Source organism: Balaenoptera musculus, chromosome 10, assembly GCF_009873245.2.
Source record: "Balaenoptera musculus isolate JJ_BM4_2016_0621 chromosome 10, mBalMus1.pri.v3, whole genome shotgun sequence".
In the NCBI taxonomy this organism is placed as follows: Eukaryota; Metazoa; Chordata; class Mammalia; order Artiodactyla; family Balaenopteridae; genus Balaenoptera; species Balaenoptera musculus.
In genome coordinates, this window is record NC_045794.1 from 14766931 (window position 1) to 14792606 (window position 25676).

General features: G+C 35.7%; 1 pseudogene; it reads left to right on the forward strand.

Moving 5' to 3' along the window:
- Positions 1 to 15513, forward strand: part of LOC118902035 — a 67575-nt pseudogene extending 52062 nt beyond the window's left edge.
- The last annotated feature ends 10163 nt before the right edge of the window (positions 15514 to 25676 follow it).

Consider the following 25676-nt stretch of genomic DNA (forward strand, 5'->3'; position numbering starts at 1 on the left):
AAATTAACTACCCAGTGCCTCATTGGTGATTCCAAGTGGTTCACTATTATGTCACTATAATACCCATGATTATCATTACATGTGTAAAATATCCAACCACATAGAAAAATTCCTAAAATAACAATCACTCTGTAAAAGCAAGTTCCGATTTTTTCCACATATTAATTAATTAGTTATATTGACTATATTTCCCACATTGTATGTTTTATACACATGGCACAATTATTTTGTAACTGAAAGTTTGTACCTCTTGATCTCCTTCCCCTATTTCTCTCCTCCCTTCATCCCCGCTCCCCCTGTGGCAACCATCTGCTTAGTTTCTGTATCTATGACTCTGTCCCTATTTAGTTATGTTTGTTTCATTTCTTTTGTTTTTTTAGATTCTACATATAAGTGAAATCATTCAGTATTTGTCTTTCTTTGTCTGACTTATTACACTTAGCAAAATACCCTCTAGGTCCATCTATGTTTTGGCAAATGGCAATATTTCATTTTTTATGCTATATATGTATATACCATATGTGTGTGTGTATACATATTTATGATTTTCAATGGTCTTAACAGTATGTACTTAGGTGTAATTTTTACTGTATTCATATTTATTGAGTTTTTCAGTACTTCTTGAGTGTGTTTTAACTAATTTTTCCAATACTTTCTAGTATGAAGTATTCCACTACTTTCTAATATTAATGGTTCTTATATTAATTTTCCCCCACATCCCATGTCCTCTATTCCTGGACTTCATCAATATCAATGTTAGACCTTCTTTCTGAGTCTGACATTTACTCTGACACTCTTTTTTCCCCAATGTTTATAATTTTTCTCTATGCAAATGTTCAAATATCTTCCATTGTCATAATATTTAGTTCTGTAATCCTATCATCTGCTGTATCTAATCTAATGTTAGACTCTGTTAATGAGTCATTTTGCCTAAAGATAAATAAATATATAATAAAAGAATCTACATCTGTCTGCATTACATAGAAGTCCATTTATATTTTCTGTTTTCCTCTTGGTTTTTGTCCTTATGATACGGTTTTTGCCGTGCTTTTTAACTTCTGATTGAATTTCAGATATTATGACTCTAAAATATTGTAGAGTTTCATATCATATTTTCAAATGTTATTTTCTATATCTGGGAAAAGCCTATCTTTCGTTTCACTGTACAGATAGAGCAGTGACTGATCATCTTAATCCAACCAGATTATGATAAATTAAAGGGGGTGAAGTTCTAGTAAGGTTTAATCTACCTCTGATTTATACTGCTTTCTAGGTTTTTGTTTTGTTTTTATTTTTAACTAAGAATATGGTGTAGGCCTTCCCTGGTGGCGCAGTGGTTGCGAGTCCGCCTGCTAATGCAGGGGACACGGGTTCGAGCCCTGGTCCGGGAGGATCCCACATGCCGCGGAGCAACGGAACCTGTGCGCCACGGCTACTGAGCCTGTGCTCTGGGGCCCGCGAGCCATGGCTGCTGGGCCCGCGTGCCACAACTACTGAAGCCCGCGCACCCTGGAGCCCGTGCTCCGCAATAGGAGAGGCCGCCGCAATGAGAGGCCTGCGCACCGCAGCGGAGAGTAGCCCCCGCTCGCCGCAACTGGAGAGAGCCCGCGCGCGGCAATGAAGACCCAACACAGCCAAAAATAAAATAAAAAAAAATAAAAAAAAAAAAGAATATGGTGTACTCTGTGGGGTGCTTTCCCTACTAGGTAAAAAACTCTAATCTCTATTCTCATGAGAATGCTGAAAACTCTCTTATGTTCTTCAGTTTTTTCTGCTATTCTTATCCTTGGACTCCATGGAGCCCCAGCATTTGGCAAGTGTACTGAAGGAAAATTAGCAATGTACTTGAGTCTCTAAATTTACATCCAAAGTCTTTGATTTTCTCTGCCCTTTCTCAGTAACTTCTCTTGGATTTTGTAATGGACTTCCAGCTTCTTCAAATGCCTGGGCTTAACAAATGCCCACAGGTTGTTAAATGTTTCAGAAGCCATCTTTCATCTCCAAGTTTTTTCTCCCAGAATTTTCTTGAGTTCTTTTGACCCCAGCAACCCTCCATTTCCTTCAGGTTTTTTTTTCTGTATTTTAGCTATATTTGATGTATTTTATTTTATTTATTGTATGTATTTTATTTATGTTTGTCTATACTAGATGGGAATGCTCATCTGCTGTTAACTACCATATCTTAATCAGAGCTGAAAATTCCCAAGGCAAAAATCATAAATACATTTGTAACTTAACAATATATAAAATTAATTATTTTCTTTAATCTTCTTCTGAAAATTCATGCTCTTTTCTAGCATTCTAGTCCTGTTTTGAACCTTTATCTATTCAATTGACATAATATTCTTACTGTTTTACACTGTCATTGTTTCTCTAGATTCAACTACATTTACAATATATCTGATGCATTACTGTTACATATTGGACTTTCCTTCTGGGGGTATTTTTATGTTTCTTATATGTACATCCTTTGGATAATAAACATAAATCATAACTAATTAAGTCTGCTGTGTAACTGCCTGAGTTTCTAGGTGCTACTCTGTTTAACTTTGAAATCTAAATGAAAAATAGACAATTGTAAAAAAATATTAATGCACTAAGCTCCCAAAGATAGTTTTAGAACCAGGAAAGGGTCACATTCAAAATTATATACATTATTATTTGTTTATATCTTTTGTCTGAGAGCTTTGGTGTTACTCTGCAACTATGAGACTCCATTAAATTAAGTCTGGTTTCTTCTCATCTTTTCGTGAAACTAAAGCTAATGATGCTGGTTTTTAAAGTGCTGCCTAATCTATGTTAATAGAATGCAGATTATTATGGAAGCTATAATAATCACAGAGAAATTGATAATGACTTGAATCAGTGCCTAGCTTGTTAATTGTAAAGCTTTTACTATAAAAGGAAATTATTTAACAACTGCACTTAACTAGTTATGAAGTTTTAATAGACATAGAGATTAATGGTTCTTATGATATCTAGCACAGGATATAAAACATTATTGTGTTTATGGTAAAACTGTGATCTTCACACGTTGATAATCTATATCCAGGTAAAGATTTGGAAATCATAATGTTTCATTTTTTCCATGATTATATATTTAAATGATTTTATTGACAATAATATAGTGATAGAAGTTTTGTGACTAATAGAGCCAAATATTCAAATAGAGTGACACTTGGACAACACAGGTTTGAACTGCTCAGGTCCACTTATACACAGATTATTTTCAATAAATACATACTGCAGTACTGCATGATGCATGATTGCTTGAATCCATGGATGTGGAAACTTGGAAACAGAGGGCCAACTGTAAAATTATACGTGGATTTTTTATTTCACAAGGGGTTGTCACCTCTAACCCTTGCCATTGTTCAAGAGTCAACTGTATTATCACCTCCTACAGATAAGACTTACTGAAAGAAACTGTATCTCAATTCCACCAGCTTAAACATTTTAGAATCCCCTTTAATACAGAATAAATTTGATACTTTACTATTACATATAAAGCTTAAAATTTGAAGGCCCTCAGAACAAGCAATTCATTCACAAAACTCCCTTTAGTGTAATTTCCTGATATTAGACCCTTTCAAGAAAATATATTTTAATAAAGAAAAGTAGGTGAAGAGGTAAGAAACACTTATTGACTGGCTTTTGCTTGTTGTACAGTATACTAGTTGCTTTAAATATGCTAGCTGATTTAACACCTCCAATTTTATAAAATAGACATTGCTATTTTTATGTTCAAGATGCAACAACTGCAACAAACAAAGTTTAGCACCTTGCCACAAATCTTGAGGCTACTGAGTATGAATCTTTAATTTGAAAAGCAGGTATGTCCAAATTTTCCCACCCAGTAGATATTAAATGTAAAAGTTACAGACAAATAGAAGGTGGAAAGTTTTAAAGGAGGAGAAGAAGACAATGAGTGCCTAAAAACAACTTCATTATCTTCATGAACTTCTGGTAAGGCAGTGCTATAGATTCCCCCAAATCCGATGACCACTTGCTTAATTTTCCACATTTTCTCCTTCCATTTTATATATAGTCCATTTTATTGCTTAGAAGATTCCATTAGGAATGACCTAAGAGAAGGAGGTGTAGAGAGAAAGAGTGGGAGCGAGAAAGAAACAGAGAGAGACAGAGACAGAGAGAAAGGATGCGCTTTGAGTATATTTGGTGGTGTTCATACGATTACAATATTTACCATCATCCAAATTAACACCAAGAATTAACTGCAGTCCTTCTCAATGACTTTGTATTCTGTAACTAGATGAGGCCCAATAGGTTGACACAGGAAGATAATAGAGTAAGCATTTCAGGCCACGGTAAAGATTATTGACTTTAATGGCAAGGAAGCTTCTGGAGAAATGGCCAATTTGTATTTCCCTTTGTGAAACATTTTCTGATCTGTACAAGAGAAAAAAAGAAGGGACAGAGACCTAACAAAGAAAAACTAAAAAGGAAAGAAAAAAAAAAGAATAGGAAATTAAAGAAAAAAGGAAAAGAAGGAAAAATAAAATAAAATTAAACAGAAGACAAGAAAACTCCTCTATAGTCCCAAGGCACTTTTATACCACTAGTGTGATCCAGATAAACAGCAAACTTTTCCCCTTACTCCGCTATATAAGGAGATTTCTAGCTGAAACTATTGAGTTATTTGTGATAACGGAAGGAGAGTTGTCAAGTCAAGGGCAATTAAATTAGGCTATAAAATAATACAAAAGAAAGAGGAGAAAATATTACCAAGTTAGGACTAGTGTTTTGAGAGAGGAAAAGACTTTTGTTTTAGATGGAATTAAAAAAAATTGTAGGAGGACATCTGTAATATTTAGGACTTTGGGGAGACTAGCAAAGGTAAGTGGAATTTTAGGGGGTTTGCTCTGTGACATGTGATATAATTTCTTTTGCCACTTATCTGAGAAATTTTAGTGAAGATATAAATTGCTTTTCGGTGCTTTGCAGACTTCAAATTGGTGACTCTTTTGAATATACGTTGATGCTGAAATTGGCTTCAGGACAGCTCAACAACTAGAGCAGTGGAATGGATGTTATGTTAGAATTAGTTGTAGGTGTTCCCACTGATAGTGAATTCCTCGAGAATAAGTGTCATTTGCCTTGGTGCTTATTTTCCCAGTCCTTTCTCTTCTATACTATAGGTGACACCATTTCCTCTTGCAGGCTCAGGTGTATCCATGTGTAGCCCCGACTATGACCTCAGTCAATAGAAATTTAAGAGCCTGCCGAGGGTTCCTTATTCTTACATGAGAGAAATGCACACAAGCATGTCATCTGTTCTTTATCTAGAATTTGCAGGTGCTTATGTAATTCACTGTCTTCCTCCTTATACAGCTAATGACCCTTATATCAAGGTATTCTTCTGAGGGAGTAGTGAATCTGTTAGGTCCTAGTTTGTGTGAAACCATAAACTAGAAAACACATACAATAGCTACCACAAGAGTACTTTTAGCAAGTAGTATATAAGATTTTAATTAAAACTCAGTGAATGTATAGATTAAATGAATTCTGGAGCATCTGTTTTATTCTTTAATTCCAAGCTCTCAATTCTTAAAGAAATATACACTTCATTAATAATAAAACCACGGTTAGTTCAAGACTGCAGTTAAATTACTGCTCGATAGAGCTTATTTTGTGACAACTACACTAGTTGTTCATCTCTTTTATGGTTGTGTTCAGTGAATAGTTTTATAAAAGTATTCCACTTGATCTAAGAGTCTTGGAACTTTAATTTTACTATGTAAGTGTGAGGTCTCTCTTTCAGTTCAAAAAGGTAAAGGAACACTATTTGGTGCCTATGGAAGGAAAAGAGTTTCACTCTATATCCCTAGAGAATTATTCTTCCTAAGCCTAGACAGCCACCCATGTGCCCATAGCTTGTCATCCTCACTTGTCAAAGTGGTGAGTACTTTCTCCTATGTAATGATACTTCCTAATCTTCATATAGGACACGTATATCATGGGATGATTCTAGTAGCAGCAGCTAACACATTCTGCATGCTTCCTGGTAACCCACAGTAGTAAAGAAAGAATCTAGAATGATTCATTCTGCCTCATGTATGGATTTATTCAAAGTGAAACTGAAAACACTGTCTTCTCTGACTACACATAATACAAACATCTATTTCACTACAGTAGCAGTTATACTACAGGATAAGGAAGAAAGTTCTTATCAATGTTTAAAAATGTGCTTTTAAACAGTTGACTTTGGTGCACCAACAGAAAGCCAAGAATAAGATAACCAAAATACCAAAATCTTTTATTCTCATATATCATGTTATGCCATTCAAAACATACTCTCATCAGTTCACTCCTTAAAACTCAGAACTCCCCTAAGATGTAGGAAAAACACTTATAAAAGTGAGTGGCTTTTCCAAGATGAAAACTTTCTAGAGATCAGCTGTACAACATTGTGTGTAGAGTTAACAACACTGCACTATACACTTAAAAGTTTGTTAAAAGATAGATAATATGTTATGCATGTTTAACCACAATAAAAATAGTGAGTGACTTGTCCACAATATCATATATTAGTGATAAAATTAGAATCTAGTACCCTGCTTCTTGGAAATACTTACCTTCTTCTCTCTCTCTCTTGTTTTCTCTCCCTCTCTCTTTTCTTTTCTCCCCCCTACCCTCCTTAAAATGTATTTTTTAAAAATTTAAATGCATAGCTGCAAAAGTAAGAAAGTGTCATGTGGGAAATTACTTTCACACAAAGGTAGCTTCCAAGCACCCTACCAGACAAGTTTCACAGAGATCAGGGAAAGGAAAAAATCACGGAAAATTGAATTCCTTTAGTCAACTTAAAGCACACAGCACAAAGCAAAGTGGAAGAGATGGGTGAGTTAATGGGCTTAGGATATCATGCAATTAAATTGAAAGGACACTTCCTGATTCCAGGGGATTTTAATATTCATATGTCTCTCTGCCTCATCAGCCTTCCCCACTGATGGTTTGGACGCAAGGATAAAAAGTGATGTTTGAGTGTTTCTTGGGTGGAGGATTCGTGGGGCCATGATGGGAGTCATCAAACTTTGGCTGAATTAAGACTAAAGGAATATTAAATGTCTCATATATATTTCGTATGTCATGGAATACCTAATGTCCCAGGTACCTCGTGAATATTAGGTAGGTATCTCTGCGCTCTTCCATCCCTTTCTATTTCACACATATATGACCTACTTTGTCTTCTAAAATGCATCACAGTTTACTAATTTATCTCTGCTTACCACGTAAATTATTCCATTCACTTTCCTTTCTTCCATAAGAGAATTGAATATTTTCAAACATAGAAAATGCACTTTAAAATAAGAAAAATCCCCTGGGGACTAAATGTAGGAGATGCTGAGAAACCAAAGAAAGAATGGATAAGCAAATGTGCTATCATACAGTGCTGGAGATGGTGTAAGTTTGAAGACTTTCCAAGAAAGTAATTTGGCAATATGTATCAAAAGTCTTAAAACAATGCATGGCATTTGACATTCTCCTATTCTAGAATGTTATCTTATTTATATAATGATTCTATGGAAAAATACATGCATGATAATACATATGACAGCATTATTTATTATAACAAAATTGAAAAAACATAAATGTGTATCTATAGAGCATTTATTAAATAAGTGTTACACTCATAAAATAAGATGATGAAATTTAAGATAATTATGTGAAAAAAATATTGTCACATAGATGGTTAAAATCAGATAAAATATAACTTTATAATTTACTTTGTGGAATTTTTTAATGTATAAAACTGAAATGGTAAGTAATATTATGCTAAAGACACAGCATCTATAAAATCAGCAATATGTATTAATTGGATAATTAGTGAAAACTTTAACATTTCTTATTTTTCCCATGAAATGAAAACAATTTGCAAAATGATTCCTGAAATAGTAAGTATTTCATGACAAAAAGATACAAATATTATTTCACAATACTGAGGTGTATGTGTCTCTGTGTGTCTTGAAGGAATTGTATTAAAGGGGGCATAATTTCCCTATGTATTATTTCTACCTTCCCCTCCTATTTCACGAGAAATTTAGAACTTCCAAGTTGTACATTTAATCCTTAAAATACCCAATGAAATAATAAAAGAGTACACTGGGAGGGGTAAGAACTCTTACCAAAAGTCAACTTGGACTAGGCTTTGAAGTAAATGTGATCTATTAAAAGAAAAAAGTTAGAAACAATGATTAAAGTGCAGCTAATAATTCTGACCCAAGTCAATATTGGGTTTGGAAAACAATGGGTGCTATTTTTAAAAATCTTAAAAAAGAGAAAGAAGGAAGGAAAGGAGGGAGGGAGGAACTTTCTTTAGGGTCTTAAATATATCTTAAGTATTGTATATAACCACTCCAAAACATATCATTTAAACTTCAAAGACAATTTGCATACATATACTTTCTGTAATCAAATGGAATATAACTATGCATAATGGTACAAGGAAATCAGAATTTATTTCTCCTTTTCACATGAAAATGTAACTGAAATAATTTAAACTTTTTAAAAAAATTATAGAAATTCAAACCAACCTACTAATTTTGGTATGGTTTTGACTATTCTAAATTTGAAAATTTGTATAAAATCATAGGGTGTATACCTTTTGTGGAACTGGCCAAAATGAAAAAAAAAGGAATATACATACATTTTCTTGTCCTACCCCTCTCTAAATTTAGTAATAGAGTAACAATTATGTCAGAAAAAAGTGAACAATAGAGTTATTTAAAATGTTATTTTGTGATTTTAATTTGATTTTATTTTTTCATAAAACACTAAATCTATGCATTGTCACACACAAAGATGAAGAAAATCAGAGTTTTAGTACATAGGCTCTTGATACATAATGACAAATAGATTATGTGAAATTGAATCAATGTGTACGCTACCAGCAGGGTATGGAAATGCCAACCTCACTGTACTGGTTTTGGCATTGAACATTATCTTCATCTTAACATTTGTCAATATGATAGGCCAAACAATATTTTCAGTTTCGTATTTTAATTTCTCTGGTTAAGAGGAACTTGAATGATTTTTGATCTATTCATCGGCTATTTGTATTTTCTTCTTTGTGAACTTTACTCATTTTATATGGCATTGCTGCTGTTTTTATTTTCTTTTGATTTATGAGATAACATTAAGTATTGAAGACATGACACTTATCACCTAAAAATTAAAGAAATATGCTCTGGAAGTTCACTGGTTTTATTTATTTCTTACCACAAATAAAATATTTAAATTTTTATGACATCCTTACTCATCATTAACTGAATTTTTTTTGCAGCTCTTGACTTTTATATTTTGTTTTTAATACATATAATGTGTGAGAAAGAACACTTTCTGATCAGATCCTGTGCAAAGGCAGATCTATTATAGTGTCTTTTGTTATATTTTTCATTATTTCTAAGGATATAATAAACCTTAAATTAGAAGAATTTTTTACAGTTACATTGTGAGATGTTTCAATAACTAAAGTATATTTACATGACAACTTCAATGCTTCTGTAAATAATGGTCAATTTATCTATCCCTTTACTAAGGGATACTCAATGATCCAAAATGGTCCAGTGCATTTTGAAAATCCCCCCCAAAACATTAATAAATGCAGAGAATAGAGTGGGGCATTTTAATATCAAGCCCTGTTCTACAAGACGGGCACTTTCTATCACAGGGACTAGGTTATCAGTGCCAACTTAAATTTTCTGTATCTACTTTATACAAAATACTATTCCCTACTTGAATAATTCTGAAATTTCATTCCCTTCAATAAATGATTTTTGCATACTTATTATATTCTTAGACCATGCATGTAAATTTCCTACACCATTATGGCTTCATAATATTATTAATGGACAAAAATACATCTATCAAAGATTAATTTTTTCCACACATCTATTTATAAAAATCTGAATATATCCACTTAGAAACAGCATAATGAACTAGAAATATTTCATGCATTAAGAGACAGTTATAAAATAGCCCAGTGGTATGAAGGAAAGAATTAACCACTAATACTACAGAGAATGAAAAAAGAAAAAGGAACCTATTTGGCTAGAGTATGCTGGAAATGTTTATGGAAGAATAGGAAATTGAGTGGCATTATTAGGCACTGAGATTACTCTTCTAATAAGAGACATAATTGATCCTGAGAATATTCTCCTCATTAATTTTAAGAAAATAATATCAGCAAGTTCATATCAGGCTACCAAACTGAAATAAGGCTTAACCCACCATTTGAAATTACTATCATAAAAATGCCACTCTCTGAAAAAAATATGTTCACAAAAATAAATAACCACAGATTAGATTAGTCATATACAGACGTTTTCCCAGAGATGTATACTTAAGAGAGAATTTCTGGGCAGCATGAGATAAAGGGGGCTGCCTAATCTTCATTATGATTCCTCAGTGTTTCTCTAAAAATGAAGATATTATAGAGTCTTTCAAGAAGCAATATAAGTTATGGTAAGTTTTCATAACAAATGAAAAATACTGAAGAAAAAAAGAGATGAAATGGCCATTCAAATCCATTTAGAAATTTTATCCTTAAATGGAATACAAATTTGGATGCAGAGGATACTTAGGAAAGCCAGACTAGACAAGTGATCTTTAAGTGATTTTTCCTACCTGTTTGTACTCATTGTGAGGACTGGAATCATGATTAAAATTGTAGGCTTCATGAAAGTAAATACATTTATGCCATATAAGTATTACAATAATATTATAGACCCTCCAGGTTCCAGGTTAACACTCTCACCTGGTTTTCTTCCTGCCTTCTAAAATTCTCATTTCTCAGCCTCCTTAGAGAAGGGCGGTTCCTATGTCCTGGCTGGTCTGGGTCAGAACCCATTTATGCCCATCACCTCTTATCACTGTAATTATTACTAGTGTCTCTTTCACTCTTGAGTGACCTCTTTTGAAAAATAAATTATGTGTTAATAGTCTTAGTTATTTCCTCCTCTGCCTGTTATTCCTCTCAAGCTTTCTGTACTAGGCCTGCTTTTCTTCTCCCTATATTCAAGTCTCCAGACATTAATGTCCATTTATAAGACTTTGAATTTCTCCTATGTACATCTGACTCTTCAAACTGTAACACACACACTTATATCCTGAACTCAAAAATGTTATACTCATCTCCTACTGGACATGCTACATGGATGTTCCAGAGGCACTGTAAACCCCATGTCTAAAAATGAATGTATTCTCTTTCCTCTCTAACCCACTCCTACTATATTCATTTGTGCCGGTGAAAAGCATCATAATCCACCTCAAATCCCAGGCATCATCTCATCCTCTCTATCTCTTTTGTCCTATAAGCAACCATCAATCCTATCAACTCTACCTTCTATGTAGCTCCCTATTCTGCCGCTTCATTTGTTAGACAGAATAACATAGCTGTTAAGAATATGGTAGCTGAGTCAGAGAGATGTGGATCTCAATCCTTATCTTACCATTTACTAATCATATAAATTACTTAATTACCCTGAGTTCAGGTTTTCTGTTTTGTCTGTATAAGGATAATAATAGTTCCCATGTACCTCATAGGGTACTTTTATAACATAGGTGAGAAATTCTTGTAAAGCACTTTTCCTGGTGCATAACTGTTCAGAAAATGTTAGCTTTGACTTTTAATATTGTTAATTGTTATTAGTGCAAGTCACTACCACCTCATGGTTAGATCATGGCAACCACCTCCTAACTCTGGTTTCCCTGATTCCATTCTTTCCTTCACATTGCCTTTCTTTATGTTGCAGGTAGAATCGTATTTTTAAAGCACAGATGTGTGCACATTACTCCCTTGCCCCGTGGGTACCCGTTAGTTTCAGCGTAAATCCCAAACCCCTAATCACCATGCCTAACCCATTCCTGACCTGTCTCCTGCTTATCATGCCAGATTTTTTCTTGCATTCTTCTTTGACAAAAAGGTTTACGAGCTTGAGTGTGCCAAGAATTACTAAAAAGTATATTCAGACTGATTCTTATCATATACCCACAGATTTTCATTTAGTAAACCCAGGGTGGAGCTCAGAACTTTGCATTTTAAATTAACTTTACCTCCTGCACCATCTCAGGCCATCCCCACCCCACCACCGCCAAGAGATTCTGATGAGGGGACACAACTTCAGAAACTTTGGCTTGTATTGTATTATACTCCAAAGGCCTTTTTCAGCATTTCTTGCCTAACTGCCTCTTATTTTTTTTTTACTCACCATAGAAGTCACTTTTTCAAGGAAGCAGTAAAATGTTGAGTTTCTTTTATTTTAATTCTTTGGAGAAAAGCAGACTTCTGATATTAATTTTGTCTCTTATACAAGTTTTCCTATTGAGAAGATAACTCATTGTGTAGTTGAAAGTTACTACATTTCCTCATTTTACATTAATAGTTTGTCATCCTAGTGCACGTGTCTCTCATGACTTTGGTCAGCATGAATAAAACGTTCCTGAAATCTGAACTCTACCAGGCAAAGCAGTAAAACTGAGATCATTAATATTTAGAAATGAAGAGTAGATCCTGAAATAGAATACATCTTGTGAGGTATCGCCTAAAAACAAAACAAAAGGACACGCATCTGTCTTAGGTTTGGCTTATTTTCAACAACATCTGGGATGAAACATAACTGTTGTCTCTCTGCACGCAGTGGCTTTGTACCTTTTGTCCTAACGGTGGCATTTCTATTTACTGAAATACTCAGCCATTTCATTGAAGACATAAAATTTAAGAGAATTAATATTATTTATTGTTATTTTTCCCCTTTTACAACGGGAGTCATCCCTTGCATGCTCTTGATTTTATTTAAATTTTCCCTCAGGTCATAAGTAATTTGATAGCTACGTGTGTGTGTGTGTGTGTTTGTGTATATGTGTTAGAGAGAGAGGGAGATAGAGCAAGAGAGAAAGAGAGAGAGAGAGAGAGAGAATTTGTATCTGTGTGATTTATTTTTTAAAACTCTTCCCAGTAAAATCAGTAAGATTTTGCCTTTTTTTTCTCCCAGCATTTGACAGATATAGACATAGAGATAAGAATCATGATAGGCTGTTGAATAGTTTATCTGTTTGTAGTTTAACTTCAAATATATGACTCTAAATTTCAGAATAGATATATCACTTGGTGTAGTTCAGATAATTGATTCATAAGTCAGCTGCATCAGGCAGGTTTTGATGGTATCTTTATAAATAGGCCGGAGCTTTCAAATGCCTGATCGTATCTCTCATGCTGACATGAAAGGCACTTAGAGGTTGGAATATGCTAGCAGTACAACTTGTATTCTAGATACAGTTCATGAGGCCTATTAGCTTCCTATGGTACAAGTAACAAAATATCACTGAATGTAATAAATTGAATGATAATCCCAGAAATGCTTTTCTAATTGTGTTTTAAAGGAGCAATGTGAGTTATGACTTTTACATTAGATGTTTAGAAATAAAAACACAAGCCATTTTAATACGTTTAAAGCATAAACCAGCATGATAATAAAATAAGAGGATTAAAAATTCCAGAGACATATCCACCAGTGCATACTGCTAAGATGGTTTCTCATCCATATGCGAGTCAGATGGAGCCTGCTTTTACAAAGTGCATTCACTCAATCTGTCTTCATAATTCCAGATGTAGGCACACACATCTTTTACCCTAAAATTAGGTAAAGGATTAGGAATTTGCATAGTGAGATATTTGTCAGACAACTGTAAACATACAAGATTCTGAGCTAGAAACAATATATTAGACAAATTTATTTGGTTAATTCTAACCAGATCCCCTGTACACTTTGTGAATTTCTTTGGGGCCAAGCATACCATACATTATACATCGTCTCCTCCCTGACTGCTGTCCTAACCTGACTTTCTGGTCAGTTCTCATGTACATAGAGGATTTTTTTTTTTTTTTTTTTTTGGATAGGCTTGAAATACTTCATTCTAAGTACTGTTTCCCCACTCCGTTCTGTACCACAAAAATAAGCACAGAACCCTATAATCCTAGAAGATAGCTATATCCGTTCGAAGGAAATCAGAATAGGTCACCCCAAAATATGCCACTTTGGCATATTGAGTATTTTGACTTCAAGGCACTTAAACAGCAGGTGAAAGAAAGACTCTTACCCTCTTTTTTCTTCCAAAAAGTTCCTCAGCAAATATCAAAAAGTGCACAACAGGAAACACACTGGGGAGAAAACCTTCTAGCGCCCCAAATTTGGAATGTGTTATCTTCCAAAGGAGAACATCTTGAAGCATGAAGCCCGGAGTTGTCTGAACCAATCGTAACAAGTCTTCACGTGCGGGAAGTGCCTGGAGGCCTTCTGCTGGAGGAGGGAGCTGCCGGTACACTTGGCATCCCACACGGGGGACATGCCCTCCAAGTGCTGTGCCTGCTCGCAGCAGTTCAGGAAGAAGAAGTTCATGCAGAGCCAAGGGACCAAACTGCATGGAGCTCCCAAGCGCCACACCTGTCCCACCCGGGCCAAGTTCCTTTTGTCCCAAAGGGAACTGCAGCTGCACCAGGCTTTTAAGCACTGCGGTGAGCTGTTGGCATGCAAGGAGTTCTGTTGCGTGCAGCCAGAATGGCCTGCAGATGCACACCAAGGCCAAACACAGGGATTAGAGGACATGTGTCTGCAAGTTCTGCAGCCACGCCTTTACCCAGAAGGCAGGTCTCAACCTGCACCTGCGCAGGCACGCGGGCCAGAAGCCCTTCCAGTGCCACCTCTGTGGCTACACCTTCTGCACCCAAGCTGGCCTGGAGAAGCACGACAGCACCACACCAGTGAGAGGCCTGCAGCTGTGAGTTCAGCACCCAGAAAGGCCCCTGCTGAGAAGCACGGGACTGTTATCAAACGCGAGGCCCTGTGCCTGATGCACAGTGAGGCTGAACACCACCAAAACGTCGGAGTTTGGAACACAGAAAGGTTGATTGCAGGGTGATGCAAGAGAAGGGTGGCTCACGCCTTAAAGACCCCGAACTCCCCGAAAGCTTTCAGCAAAGCCCTTTTATAGGAAAGGCGAGGGAGGGGCGTGGCTAGTTGGTGCACACTTCTTGGTGTCAGAGCCTTTGTTCTTGAGGTCAGGTCACCATCAGGTCACGATGTTCCTGTAAATTTCCACGAAAACAAATGTTACTCTCTGTTCTGAAAAGAAAGGGCAAGGTCCCAAGGCTCAGCTTTCGCCCTCTGAGGTCCAGGCCCTGGCTAAGGGGGAGGGAGTGGCCTGTGCAGGCTGGTCACCCTGCCTGGGGGCACTCATCCAGCACCCGGTCTGGCTCCTCCTGCCAGGGCCCAGGCCTGGCTGAAGAGGCAGATCTCAGCTGACGGCGCCTCAGAGTCAGGTGCCCAGACCCTGCCCAGCTGTCATCACCGAGGGAGCCAGGAGTCACGACCCAGCCAGCCCTCAGGCTTTTCATTTAAACTGGAGAGAATCATTTGTAGAGGATCAATAGGAATACAGGCTGTAGCAAATACCCGTCAGGTGAATTCCCAGCTCACAGCAATTGCCCTTCTTTGAGAATAGCCCCAACACAGAGGTGGACCTGAGGTAATGATGTGCAATGTCCTTGCTACTTAACCCTGACCTCTGGCCAGCTCCTAGCGCTAGACAACTGATGTCAGCTGGACCAAGTTTTGAAACTTGCACAGAGAGACTGAAGCTGGCTGAAGCTGTCACCTTAATGGCAGCATCCGTAGTCTCCAGCTGCCGAGGCCTCCGTGGACCGCGACCCATGGAGACGGCTGCCGCCATTAGGTCGCAGAGGTGGGGATGGGGGAGAGGTTCGCCGCTACTTCAAGGCCAGCGGGAGGCCCTGGTGAGGGCTCTGGAGCTCTGCAGGACACAGCCCTTAGCCTGTCCCTGGCCCCCAAGCTCACCTGCCGGCCCGGAGGCCAGAAGGCCTGGAAGGCCCTGGGGAGAAAGCCAGAATCCACCTTCAGCCACATTCAGTGCACCAAGGACCACTGTTGCCTGAGCAGGACATCTGACCCCCGTGCTGATTGTTGAGCAATGATGGTTACTCGCTAATGGCTGCGTGCCCACTCTACCCTATTACATGACTGGCCGCCACCAGCAGGGTGCCACCAGGAGGGTCCCACTTCTGCCAGATCTGTGGGAAGACCGTTAAAGTGATGGCTCAGCTGCGTGGGCACGTCAGACAGCACAAGGGAGTGAGGAAGTTCAACTGCACCGAGCGTGGCTCCAAGTTCACCCAGTAGGCCCACCTATGACCTGTGCAGAACTGCAATCCACCAGAGCACAAGCTGGACCCTGGTCATTGAAAACCAGGCAATGGTGGTGGGCTCAGCTGAGATGGTGAAGTCCCTGGCCCAGGGCAGCCTGGTCAGCATCTTTGTGCAGAGGAGTGCCAGGGGTCCTGCATCCCTCGTTCATCCTCATGGCTGCCATCTCTGAGAAAGGTGACACGTAGCTCCCCTGCCCACCACAGCCCACTTGGCCCTGGCCCCCAATAAGCCACAGGGCTTTGGACTCTAAAAACATAAATGCATTTTTTTTGAATGCTTTACTCCTGACCACCTTCATGTTTTGCTCATAAGATCTTCTCAAGAAGTCCATACCTAACTCCCATTTAAAATAGCCACCCTGCTTTCGCCTGTGCACTCAACATTATCTAACATCCTGTATCATTTACATACTTTCTTTATCATTGTCTCTTCCCATTAAACTATAGGCTTTATGAAGTTATGGCATTTAATGTATTTTGTTTGCTGCTGTATCTCCAAAGCTTAGAACAAAGCCTGACCCGTGAGAGATTATCGATAAACATTAATTGTTTTATTTGTTTTTTAAAAGAATATACGTGTTTTATGTTTGTAAGTGCAAAGATAAGAATGAAAGAAATACACCAAACTAATAATATTGACTACTCTGGGAGTGATCATTTGAGAATGGTATAAGAGAACTACCAGCATTTTTGTTCTTTATACGTTTATATTATTTTAAGCACTTTCTTCTTATTAACAGCATGTATTTCTATCACCAAAGAATATTATAATAAAACTAACCATTAAAAAAATCGCACAGTTCCTGCTATATAGTGTGCACTCAAACATTTTTTTCAATAAGCATGTTATGGGCTCCAATAATATGCCAGACACTGTGATAAGACCCAGGGTAGATGGTAGTGAAAATGAATCACAAGAACTCCACTTTCTTGGAGCTTGAAGTAATGTAATATGGGTCTGTTCATTGCCTAAAGATTGCATGTACTTTCTATTGTGTATAAAGTTACACTTGTATTTGTGAAAATACAGCAAACTGATTTTCAGATTGCTTGGAAAGGGGCACAAGGGCAGTTTCCAGAATGATGGAAATGTTCTACATCATGATTTGACAGCGGTTACACAGGTGAATACATTTGTTAAAATTCACTGAACTGCGCACATAAAATATGTGCATTTTATTGTATGTAAATTGTCTTAATCAAAAATGCAAACGTGTATATATTTTGTTTTCTAAATTATAACACCTGGTCTTGTAGAAAATTAGTGAGAGGTAATCCATCTTTAAAATAGAAAATTAATAAATGTGATTAATAAGATTTGGGATTAGATTTAGATTGACAAATAAAAATCTATAGATATTAGTAATAAACTGAGGAGAGTTTTAGAATCCATAAAAAATTTTACTTTGCAAATCAGCCCAATAGACTCTTTCAATATTTGTAAATATGAAATAATCTTTAGTTGTCCTTTGATTACAAAATTAATCAATGTTTACTTACAGAAACTTTGGAATCACAGATAGAAAATCATCCAAGGGCTAATAATCATTTGGCATATTCTATGGCAATCATTTTTCAAAGATACGTTTGTACATGAATGAAATTATACTTACCTATACTTTTGTATCTGGCTTTCACATTTATTATCAAAACATAGGCATCACCCCCCAAATTAAAAACCATTTGTAGATAGGATTTTAAATGTGTGTCTGTTTTTCAGTGGTATTGAGGGAGTGTGGTGTGGTAGAGAAAACAGTATATAGACCCAGCTACATTCCTTTCTGAATCCCAGCTTAGCCAATAGCTAGCCTTTGACTAGATTAATCTTTTTGTCTGTGTTGAGGTGTGTAAATGATATAACTAACTTAGGCAAAATGAGATAACAATATCTTCTTTGCAGGGCACCTTTATATATTTATATAAAATGTATTTAAACCATCTAGCACTGTGCTATGTACCTAGCATGTACTCAATAAGTGATTATACAGTTCACATACCACAATTATTTTAACCACACTTTTAGACAATGTTATTGTTTAAAATTTTCTCTGTTTTAATGAAGTGTACCTGAACTAGTCTGTTTTTCTGATTAACCATAGCCTAGATGTCAAGACTTGTCAGTTTAGGGTCACTGATGATAAAAAAACATCACATATATCCTTCTATGCATATAATCAGTCTTTTCACAATTTTTATACTATAGCCTTCTAGTTCTTAAACTATTAATTTTAATTATTCTCTGTTTATTGGAATTGAAACATTGATAATCTTTCAGTAATACTAATTGAGTATATTTTTCAGAGCACTTGCATATTTGAAATTCTTTGTCTTCATATTTCAACCAGAATTTTTGTCTTTATAACTAGAATTTTGCAAAAGTTTCCCTCAAAATTCTTTAGACTTTTCACTTTTCTTAACTAACTTATCATGTAGTTGCAAAGAAACTTAAGCCATATTAAATTTTTCCATTTACCTGCTTTTTCTTTCTGGGAGACCAGACTATGTAATTTTTTTTTTTTCTGAAACACGCTGAATCCTATTTGAGACTTACAATTTTACCTATCTCCTTGCATTACGAAGGCAGGGACTGTTGTTTCTACTATAGATTTCTGAGTTTATTATAATTATTTTAGGCTAGATTCTAATCTTCATGCCTATAATATTTATTTATATTGTATTATGATATGTTTTAATATATTCATTTCTTTGTCCTTCTTTGGATTCTAAAAAATCTCCTCTTGTTTTACATCAGTGTCACTTAACTGATTTTCTGTAATGCCAATGCAACTCTTCGTTGCCTAAAATGCATATTTTAAAGTCTGTTCTAGACTTTCTATTTATTCTTCATTTTAAAAATTATTTTAGGATATACACTTTCCCATTTCAGATTAATATTTCTATGCTCTTGTCTTGAGTAATATTTTCAGAAATCCATTATTATTAATGTGTACGTATGGTGGGGGGGCATTTAACTGTTTGTTCTGTTTTATGTTTCTTGATCCTTATAAAAGGAAGGATATTTTGTGGTCCGGTTTGCCAACATATGATGCTTCCATTTTTATCCTTATCTTCATCACCCTCTCAATCATTATTTTGGAAAGGGATAGTGTAGCTTTCTCAAATCTCATACTTGAAGTCTGATTGTTGTGCCATCTTAGCATAATTTCTATGCATAATCAGAATTGATTGAGTTTGGCTGTGCTTTGTGGAGGTGGAGAGGGTTCCCAAACTTGCCATCTTCTCATTACAAGGAAGAACAGATATATAATGAATAACATGACACAAATTGTTTTGTTTTTGTCTATTTTTAACAAATGCTATCCATGAATAATTCTAAATCACAGCTCTCTGAAACCCTGCCCCAACATTTCCAACAACCAAATCTCTACCTCATCTGTGTTTGCCTTTATCCATGAGTACAATACAGATTAAGAAAGTTTGCCACTATTGTTCTTCTTATTCCTCAAGCTGTGCATGTTTAAAGAAAGATAGATGTTGGTAGTGGGTCCTGAGTAATAAGAGATAAGGTGTATGGTTCAGAAAATCACTCTCATGGAGGGAAGGGGCAGCTGGTCTCTTTTCTGGTTGTGCAGAGCTTATGTGAAGCGAGGAATTAAGAAAAGGGTAATATAGGCAAACTGCATTTTTAGTCCAGAAGGTAGCAGAAAGATAGCTATGATTTTATCTCTGATTTCTATTCTCGATTCAGTTAGTGAAACACTGAATTTCTGTTATATGACTTCTGTTATATGAAATTTCAATGTTATTATAAAATGTCATTATTCAACTTAAAAAATTGAATTTTAACAGAAAATTGTGAAATGGCAGACTCAGTCCTCTTAACTAGTCAATGTCTCAATTAAACCCCCGTGATTAAATAATATATGCCAATATGTGTCCAATATTAAAGTTCTGTAATAGATGATCCCTTACTGGTGGTTATGTAAAGGTGAAATAAAATCACAAAAGCTGTGTTGTTTTATATTTTTCTTATAGATGAATTCAGTTTGTTTAAATATATTTAATAAAAGAACATCATTAGAGAGATATAGAGATAGATATATAGTATAGATATACAGTATATCTATATACACTACACCATATGTGTGTATTAGTTTTAAGTCTACCAACAAATATGTTTATCTTCAAAAAGATGTTATTAAGAAAACAATAAATATTAATTCAGAATGACCAAATTCCAAAATTTTTAAACTATTTTTGAGCAGGTTTTGCTCAAAACCTCTCCTGTTGTGGAGAACAATATGAGTAAAATATAGACTTCTTTTACGTAAGGCTTCAAAATCTTCTGATGAATGTCAACCAACTGGTTATTTTTTTACAATTATTGTTTGAATGAATTAAACTTTCTGTCCCCAACACCAAAATTTTAACCCCAAATATGTCTGTGTGTAGAAATAACCCCAAATTTTGCAAACCTAAATAATTTCTTACCTTGAAAGTAAATTTATATCTGGAAAAAATATCAGTTTAATTTAATATGTGTTTTGAAATGTTTTCATGTATCTAGTTGTTTAATACTCATTTTTAAAACTGAGTTGACTAAACAACTAAAACTGAGTTGTTAAATACTCAGTCTTATAAGATGGTCTAAAAACTACAGAGGTAACGCATGGTCATACTTCCACATAATGGGGCAAATAATTCCATATCTTACTCTTCTTCAATTTTCTGTTTTATCCTAATTCTTTATGTCTTAGTTGTTCCAGGATTACTAAAATGTTGGTCAAATTTCACATTGCAACTGATACTTTTCATCTGCTAATTCCCTCCTTACAGGAACTAATAGTTCCATTATTAAAAATAAACAAATTATATCTCTATCCAAAATAAACAAAAATAATGTTTGGTGGTTTATACATTTGAATATTATGATGAACTTCTTCTTTGCTTTGAAATAATATGTTGTCATCAAGAAGTATATTCCCAATTTATAGTGTCTTTTTTTTTTTCCCTTGGGAATTTAAAATACTTTAAATAATTTGGGCTTTGCCTGATTCCCCCAGAAGTGTAGAGTATGACTGATAACTGCCTTTAGAATCCCTAATAGCTAAATTACAATTATTATGCAAAGTCCTACAACAGACAGTTATATGGATTGTTAAATGACTTTGCCTTTTTTGCAAACTATAATCATTTTCCTTTATTAGCTGAAGGATTTCATAATTTAAGGAAAATGAAAAACCTATAAGTCACACTTTCAAAGAAGGAACATGGATATTGCAAACATTAAATTCCCCCATAAAAATGTTAAGGCATCATTAAACTAGGTTCAGATTAATACAATTCAGTCAACTCTAGACAGATATCTCCCATAATAAGCTGAAACAATACCTAGTGATCTAAGATGTAAAATATTTTACTACAGCCAATTTATAAGCCTATAAAACATATAGGTATCATTCAACTTCTTTATTAATAGTGCATGCCTTGTATTAAATCAAACCGTTTTAAAGGCCCCTCCCCTTTGACATTCCCTTCCTCAGCTGTTGCCCCTCATCATGTGTTATCTCACTGAAGCTCATCCAAAGTGAATGACAGCATCTTTTTTTACTAAAAGCAGCATAGGCAATTCCCAGTCTAGTGCTACAGCTTAACTATCTTTGAGATTTAGACACACTTGCTACCTTCAACCTACAACATTCTATGGCCTTATGTTGATGTATTTGTTTCTCTGCTGTAAGTAGATGTAGTTTCTCTCATTTTAGAAAACTGCAATTTATTATTTTTAGGTTTTTGCAAGTTGCTTTACACATGAATTATATTCGCAAGAAAACTGATACTGGGAGAACTTTATGTTGTAGACAATCCTTTTTTTCACCCTGTTTTTGCCCAATAAGAAAGCCAAACATTTCATATTGGCTGAGTTACTGGGGGTTTTAATGAGTCATCGGTTCTGGTTATCTATTGCCACATAACAACCTTCCCCTAACAAAACAAGGATACATACTGGGATCACAATTCTGCAAGTGGGGCTAACTCATCCCTGCTCTACTTGGCATCGGCTAGAGTAGTCCAAGGTTAGAGGCTGAGATCACCTGAAGATTAGCTTGTCTGTTTGTCGGTTGTTTGGTCACTAACCCCATGTGGTATCTCTGGCCTAGTGCCTTCAGGGCAGCCAGGTCGATCCATGCTGATTCTGAACAATGCAGAGTCCCAGGAAGAGATGGGAGCTCGAGCTCTTTCCAACCTGGTCTCATGAGTCCTTCCCATTACTTCCACCTCATTCCGTGTGTTAAAAGAGAGTCAACAAGGATGATCCATAATCAAGGGGAGGGGAATCCGACTCAACATTTTCATGGGAGAAGTATCCAAAAAATGTGTGGACATGTTTTATAACTGTCACATTATAAAAGGGGAAATTAACCCAGGACTTTTAAATATCACTATGAAAAATAATCAGTGGTTCATTTCTAAAGTTGCCTCACAGAAACTATTTTTGAAATATAAATTCTTTTTTTAATGTAAAACAATTTTTTCAGCTTTAACGAGGTATAATTGACAAATAAATTTTCAATTTATTTAAAGTGTACAACATAATGATTTCTTATATGTATAGAGTGTGAAATGATTACCACAATTAAGTTAACTAACACATCTATCACCTCACATAGTTATCTTTTTTTTTCTTTTTGGTGAGAACGCTTGTTCTTATTCCTTTGTTCCATAGACTCCTTATAACAAGATGTGTCATCTCAGATCATCTTGCTAAAAAATCAGGGTATAATAAGGAAAAGAAATTTAATATATACAAATATGAGTAGTATACTTACCAGAGAAATTTTGAACTCTGACTCATCACAGATACATATGCTATGAAATTAAGATTAAGCTATGATTAAGATTAAGATTAAATCATAGATTAAGCTATAAAAGAATTTTCATACCATTTTGACAGTAGAGTTCTTCCATATAACATGGATAAATATGTTATTTTTAATGCAAAATCATCCCAAAAGAATCTTTCTTTAACTAGGAAAAGAATTTTAAAGAATGAAGACCAAAACTCTAAGATTATTCAGGCAAATAATAAGAACAAAATAAAACCAAAAAATGATTAAAGTATAAATGCTTAAGCTGATATATATGTACATACACATATACTTATATAGTCAAGATTAATATTATAAAAGATTAATAAAATCCCTATAAATAGTTGATCAAAAAACTATATAACTGAATTTACTAGAATAACTACACAATAAAAGTTTATTTCTCATTTACAAAGCAATCTAATCTGAATATTCCTAGTTGGTAAGAAGCACTCCTCACTTAAGCTTGATGAGTTAGTGCTAGGCAAAAGAAGACTGGGCCTCATTACAGTTCTGCCCAGAGGTAACCATGAAGCTCATCGGTAAAAGGAAATTATCCCATTTGCCAAAGCTTCAAGAAGTACACTTTGTTGTGTACCTCATAAGTCAAGAAAGGTATAATGTGGTAGAGAGCCGTAGGCTGTGATCAGTGGTTTCGCCAGTTGGTCAGAGGTATCTGTAAAGAGGTAAGACTGGAAGAACAGTGCCAAGAAGGACTGGAGAATAAGCATGTGAATGGATCTCTCAGAGAGGGCATCATATTTACAGATCTTTATGTATCACTTTAATGCCAACCGGAAAGCATCCACCAATGAGAAGTCACTTTACAACCAAATGGACAAGATGAACTGCCCTACAGATAACCTGCCTTTTTCTTGACTACCTTTGTGCTTATATGTAATGGACCCATGGTAACAGTGGCCTTGGTGGCAGGGATGGGAGCAATGCTTGAGCCCACAATATGGACTTTGTCTCAATATAGCCTCTAAGTTTCCAACCAGCCAGCATCAGAAATGGAGCTTCTACCCTGGATATGGCACTATTTCTCTGGGGGCTGAGTGAGTGGGTAAACAGGTTACGAGGTTAAACAGGCATCAGGTTAAATGCTGGCATCCAGATTCTGCTGTCCCAGGAGTCTATCATCTGTCTTAGTATCGAGGAGCGCAATTCAGTGGAAGCATCCCGACTGTCAACTCTGACTCATGGAGCACAGTCACTAGGAAGCTTGTCAAAGTTGTCTTTGCCTCCTCACCATGGCTTTCCTCACTTCCTTAGTAAAGGAAGCTCCTCTGAATCGTCCCAGAGAACACAGTCAGATGGTGGGTTCTTGGGTCCAACCTACCATAGCAATTCTAACTCCCCCATCTTCATGAACATTCTGGACTATTTTGTATACTACCACACAAAGTTCCCTTACTTTCACTCCTTTTACTCTAGTGCATCATCCAGGTTAGATTTCCACAGAACAAAAAAAGCTAAATGTTGGATCGTGACTCACGATGAACAAGACCATGTCGATGACTTAATTCTCTCCTGCCCAGACTAATAGTCTGTGTCACCCTCCCTGACTCCAGTCTACCACCCTCTACTCAAGATCTTCTACGTGGTCCCCAGGTTAGTGCTGACACATGTTAACCAAGTGTGCACGCAGCATTGCATGTACGCCCAGGTTAACTTCTCCAAAATCTAACCTTACTTATCAGCGATTTGGCTGAAGTGAGGCCTAGGGCTGCAACTTGAAACGCAGCAGGTGACAAGCTCATCAAGGACAGCAGAAGGGATGCTGCAGTCCAGGAGGTGGACAGTTGACTTCTGAAGGAAATTGTACCCAACGTAATCTGAGAAGGCCTAAAATGTTTGTATCTAATACAATATTTCTTTCAGGACAATAAGGCCTTCAAGGTTATATATTTACCAACCAGTTTTTACTTTTTACTTTTCCTATGAGGTATGGATTTCTAAATGAACTTAAAAAAAAACCCTAATTTTTTAATCTAAAAAGTATCTTAGTTGTATAAGTTAATTTCTCTATGATAATTGCCCTTGTTTGCTTAGCATACAATAAGGAAAGGCAGACATTTTCATCATCAGACCAACTGTAAACTATGTACTTACGGGCAAGGAGTTTAACTTCTTAAGGCCTTAGTTGTAAGTAAAATTTATGTAATATCAAATAATTCACTGGTTTATTATAAAGACACTTTCAAAAATAAATCCATGCATTTCAATTAAATAGATCATGAATTTCACAAATTAATAAGTTAAGCCCTATAATATATTAACTATATGCATATAACTATATATTTCATTAAAAAGATATATATAAAATAAAGGTAAATTGAGCCCTGTGGAATGGTAATTTAATAAAATTATATAGTAATCCACCAATAGGTTATACTTATTCTGTGTAATAAAGAAAAGGTTAAGTGTGAAGCAAAATGTACAAGATACAAACAACTAAGAAGGCAAACTATATATTTGAAAACACAGTTGTGGTTCATGGTCAATTATTTCATATCTCTAAGAGAATTTTTTAATTGCATACAAAGGGTAAATTTAATTACCATACAAATGTTTGAAACTCTCTGATATAATAAAAATCCCTT